This window comes from Bufo bufo, chromosome 10 (genome assembly GCF_905171765.1).
Source record: "Bufo bufo chromosome 10, aBufBuf1.1, whole genome shotgun sequence".
In the NCBI taxonomy this organism is placed as follows: domain Eukaryota; kingdom Metazoa; phylum Chordata; class Amphibia; order Anura; family Bufonidae; genus Bufo; species Bufo bufo.
Window position 1 is genome coordinate 116,614,113 of NC_053398.1, and position 6,000 is coordinate 116,620,112.

Genomic DNA, 6,000 nt, shown 5'->3' on the forward strand with positions numbered 1-6,000 from the left:
CTGCTCCCGCTCCGCTTTTGCAGGTCTGATTGAGCCAACTCCCGATGAAAAATTTGGCGCATGCGCTGCCCAAGCGCCCTCCTGCGACCAGCAGGCTTCTACATAGTACAATGAAGGACGAGAGCGAACACTGCGGAATGGACGGGTGGATGAAGCAAGGCATCCACTATATGACGTCATTTGAAGAACAGGCATCACGAAAGACAATAAGGACACATAAAATGTTAGAAAAGTGGCTAACCCCTTTAACGCAACATGTAGTTATACAGAAATATGTCAGAAATCAATGAATCAATGAATAGGCCCCCCACTTGTCCCTATCTGGTGCTGCCTGAGGCAATCGCCTCACCTCGCCTCATTGGTGATGCACCCCTGAATATGCAGGACAGCAACTTTATGCAAATGAAAAAAAAAACTTTTTTTTTGTATGGTTCAGTTTCCAGCAGAACAGATAGATAGTTGATCAGCTTGCATCCTTCCTGTTAAGGCCGGTTTAGATGGGCTGATGGACCGGCCGATTGCTGGGAAGGAAGCGTTCCTTCCTGACAGTCTTCCGCTCTCTCATTGAAGGACACCGCACATTTACATGCAGCGATCTCCTTTACAGTATGAGGACTAGGGATCGCCATCGCTCGTCCTCATACAGAATCATTGTTTCTGGGCAGCAGATCACTCTTTAGACCGCAAGATCTGCTGCACGTTTACCAGGTGATCCACAAAACATTTAAGGTCCCTTTACAGCAGATTGTCGGAAAGGAAGCGTTCCTTCCCAACAATCTGCTGACCACTAGCGGAGGAGGAGTCCGCTGCATTTACATGGAGCGATCTCCTCCAGAGAATGGGAAGGAGTGATCGCTAATGCCATAGCTTGTCCCCATAAGGACTAGTTATTTGCCGGCAGAAGATCGTGTTTTCACTGCACGATCTGCTGCCGGTAAACCATCATTTTTGCGTGCGCACAAATTATCCGATTACCCAATCACGGTCGTTCCCAATCTGGACGATTATTGGTTTATCTAAATCCACCTCATCTCTTTAATGCCGACTGCTGGAGCGCCTTGATCCACAGATATAGTCAGACAAAAGCCATCATCCAGGAACCCAAAAGAAAAAGCCACCAGAGTCCCCATGATGGATTTCTTTCTCTTTGGATTCTTGGATGTTCACCTGAAATACATACCTCGGATGCTTAGATCTGTGTACACAAGTCTATAAAGAGATTATGCCCTGATTGATGAAAAAAATGAAAATTGGGCATTCTATAGGACATGAAAACCTATTTCTAACAGAGCTAGAACCAGCCCTGTACCTCGCATGGATCCAGAGATCTCCTCATTCATTGCTCCAGTTGCTCTGCTGGATTTATTTCCCAGTTGCTCTGCTGGATTTATTTCCCTGCCACAACTTCTAACAGAACATACAGCTGGTGGCAGTTGAAGATTTAAACTGAGCATGTCCGACCACCTCAGTGAGGTGAATAAGAAATAAGGAAAAGAACAAACAGCAGGTGGCGCTCTACAGATACATTTTATTGAATAACTCAGTGGCTATACAAAAGTTTTAATTACATGCAATTACAAAAGTAGCTCGTTTCAAATAGGTAGAATATTTTTTATAGCACAACCCCTTTAAGTAATTGTTAAAAATTCTGTCCTGATTGTTTTCTTACTATATCTGGCTACGAGTTGTAGCTGCATATTTCCACTACTGACCTTTAAATAACCGTTGTCTGTAGCCACCACTAGGGGGAGCTTAGGAGCTTATTGCATGTTTTAGCATTCAGCTACTATTCAGATATATTAAAGTGACTTTACCTTTCAAGAAAAAAAAATCACATTAACTCAACTAATAGAACACTTACATGGTGATGACCCCCTCTTCAGCTACAAATCTGCTGATTCTGGGCTCCTGTCACATCATTCAAGATGGTGCCACCAATTCTCAGACTTCCTGATGCACGCTGGGCATTTGGCAGTCCAAGACACGTCCTGCCCGTCCTGCCCTGCTCACATAATGTTGCCTATGTCTCTTTAAAATCTCATGTTTTGCCAGACCTTCTATTTACTTGTTCTTTTCCGGTCCTGTCTTCACATACACACATGACACAGCGGTTACGTGCACACTTCCTCTAAACGAGGGGATCTTCCTCCTGGCACAGATTACATGTCTGACCAGGGACACTTGTGGTCATATGGTCACACAAATGAATGGTCACATAAATAGAGGGAGGAAAGACTTGTTACTATATCATAATAAAGAATACCGCTGATACTATGTGTGCTGCTATAGGGCTGTATGTGTAATAATAGTACACCGTATATCAGTGTAGGGCTGTATGTGTAATAATAGTACACCGTATATCACTATAGGGCTGTATGTGTAATAATAGTACACTGTATATCGCTATAGGGCTGTATGTGTAATAATAGTACACCGTATATCACTATAGGGCTGTATGTGTAATAATAGTACACTGTATATTACTGTAGGGCTGTATGTGTAATAATAGTACACCGTATATCACTATAGGGCTGTATGTGTAATAATAGTACACCGTATATTACTGTAGGGCTGTATGTGTAATAATAGTACACCGTATATCACTATAGGGCTGTATGTGTAATAATAGTACACCGTATATCACTATAGGGCTGTATGTGTAATAATAGTACACTGTATATTACTGTAGGGCTGTATGTGTAATAATAGTACACCGTATATCACTATAGGGCTGTATGTGTAATAATAGTACACCGTATATTACTGTAGGGCTGTATGTGTAATAATAGTACACCGTATATCACTATAGGGCTGTATGTGTAATAATAGTACACCGTATATCACTATAGGGCTGTATGTGTAATAATAGTACACCGTATATCACTATAGGGCTGTATGTGTAATAATAGTACACTGTATATCACTATAGGGCTGTATGTGTAATAATAGTACACCGTATATCACTATAGGGCTGTATGTGTAATAATAGTACACCGTATATCACTATAGGGCTGTATGTGTAATAATAGTACACCGTATATCACTATAGGGCTGTATGTGTAATAATAGTACACCGTATATCACTATAGGGCTGTATGTGTAATAATAGTACACCGTATATCACTATAGGGCTGTATGTGTAATAATAGTACACCGTATATCACTATAGGGCTGTATGTGTAATAATAGTACACCGTATATCACTATAGGGCTGTATGTGTAATAATAGTACACCGTATATCACTATAGGGCTGTACGTGTAATAATAGTACACTGTATATCACTATAGGGCTGTATGTGTAATAATAGTACACTGTATATCACTATAGGGCTGTATGTGTAATAATAGTACACCGTATATCACTATAGGGCTGTATGTGTAATAATAGTACACCGTATATCACTATAGGGCTGTATGTGTAATAATAGTACACCGTATATCACTATAGGGCTGTATGTGTAATAATAGTACACCGTATATCACTATAGGGCTGTATGTGTAATAATAGTACACCGTATATCACTATAGGGCTGTATGTGTAATAATAGTACACCGTATATCACTATAGGGCTGTATGTGTAATAATAGTACACCGTATATCACTATAGGGCTGTATGTGTAATAATAGTACACCGTATATCACTATAGGGCTGTATGTGTAATAATAGTACACTGTATATCACTATAGGGCTGTATGTGTAATAATAGTACACCGTATATCACTATAGGGCTGTATGTGTAATAATAGTACACCGTATATCACTATAGGGCTGTATGTGTAATAATAGTACACTGTATATCACTATAGGGCTGTATGTGTAATAATAGTACACCGTATATCACTATAGGGCTGTATGTGTAATAATAGTACACCGTATATCACTATAGGGCTGTATGTGTAATAATAGTACACCGTATATCACTATAGGGCTGTATGTGTAATAATAGTACACCGTATATCACTATAGGGCTGTATGTGTAATAATAGTACACTGTATATCACTATAGGGCTGTATGTGTAATAATAGTACACCGTATATCACTATAGGGCTGTATGTGTAATAATAGTACACCGTATATCACTATAGGGCTGTATGTGTAATAATAGTACACCGTATATCACTATAGGGCTGTATGTGTAATAATAGTACACTGTATATCACTATAGGGCTGTATGTGTAATAATAGTACACTGTATATCACTATAGGGCTGTATGTGTAATAATAGTACACCGTATATCACTATAGGGCTGTATGTGTAATAATAGTACACTGTATATCACTATAGGGCTGTATGTGTAATAATAGTACACCGTATATCACTATAGGGCTGTATGTGTAATAATAGTACACCGTATATCACTATAGGGCTGTATGTGTAATAATAGTACACTGTATATCACTATAGGGCTGTATGTGTAATAGTAGACCACATTGTATTGTATTTCATCACTTCTATATTACACTGCAGTACTTCTGTATTGCAGTGTAATATTCCCGTCAGAGTTGGAGGCTACAGTTGTTGTCCATGACAAAGTTTCGTCGAAACGCGCGTCAGGGCTGGCGCCATCCTTGAGGAAGCACACATGGGTAACCGATTCTGCGTTTTATTTGTTTGACAAACTTGGCACTATGCACTTTATTGTACTTTAATGTGGATGTTCTGTGGAATCACTGCCCCGGTGTCTTCCTCTTGAGGATGCCGCCTTTCCCTGCACTTGTTCTTTATGTATGGATTGTCCTGTATGTAATCTGTTAATAAATCTACTTATAATTCATGCGGTCTGGTCGTTTTTTGATGGATATTTACGTTTGTTGTCCATGGCAGACCTGCGAATCTTCAATGCAACCCATTGGCACCCTACAGTTGTATATTAAGGACACAGATTGGCTGAAGAGTTAGCCCCCTCCCCCTGTATCATCACTTTGGTGATGCACTGTCTGTATTGACTGCAGCATCTAAGGAGTTAGAGATAAAGATTTTTTAACTGGTGACCTATTGTCTGGGTAAGTCATCAGTATCTGATTGGTGGGGGTCCAATAGTCGGAATCCCTGCCGATCAGCCTTTTCAGAAGGCATCGTCACCTGCAGTAGCGTCACAGCCTTTTCGCAGCTTTGCCGAGGCAATGTGACGCTGCGTTCATTGGTCATGTGGTCTAGGCACAGCTCAGCCCCATGGGGCAGAGCGCGATACCAAACACAGCTGCATGGTGCTGTCTTTGGTGAGCAGAGAGGGCGCGATCACTGGTGCCTTCTCAAACAGCTGATCGGCCAGCATCCCTGGTGTCGGACCTCCACCGATCAGATTCTGATGACCTATCTAGAGGATAGGTCACCAGTATAAAAGTTCCGGAAAATCCCTGTCTGGGATCACTGGCCTCAGAGGTGAACCCGGACAACCCCTGTATGTTCATTTGCATGCCAAAAATCATAGTCTAGCCCTAAACTTAGTGTAATATTACAGAAAAAGCAGAGTGGCCGACAGATTGTTATGGTCATTTTAATGAAAATGACATCATCCAAGTGTTGGCGCGGTGCAGTGTTTTCAGCCGGATATGCTGACTGCGTAATGTGTACGCTTTTCAGTTTGGCAGGTTTGGGCATTTGCATGCAAGGTAAAATGCCCGATTTATTGACATGCGATTCCTCTTGTTTTCCCCTGTAAGCGCTTATTTCTCACCCCTGGCTAAAAATGAATATTAAGAAATATGCGAGCTGACAGATCTGTCGTATATTATCCACTTCATATCTTTTCTCTGGTATATATCCGTTCCTGGAAGCCAAGGGAAGCTATTTGTCATGGGCAGCCTGAAAGATACCAAGGCGATGTACATCACTCTGTGCCAGGTGATAAGATATGGGTGAGAGGAGAAAGAATGATATATGGCACAGCAGAGATGGGGGCCCATATCAAAATCTGGAATGGAGCCCATTCCCACTGATAAGTAGTAAGCGAGATCGGGACCTCTGCTTCTTATCTTCTCCTTATTAGGCCTCA

The 6,000-nt window shown here is 41.2% G+C and overlaps 1 protein-coding gene across 1 annotated transcript in view; it reads right to left on the minus strand.

Moving 5' to 3' along the window:
• BCO1 (beta-carotene oxygenase 1) overlaps nt 1-1,971 on the minus strand; it is a 37,284-nt gene extending 35,313 nt beyond the window's left edge. The window contains exon 1 of the mRNA XM_040409714.1: nt 1,862-1,971. The gene's annotated coding sequence lies outside the window, so the exon portion shown is untranslated. The remainder of the gene's footprint in view (nt 1-1,861) is intronic.
• Between the last annotated feature and the right edge of the window lie 4,029 nt (nt 1,972-6,000).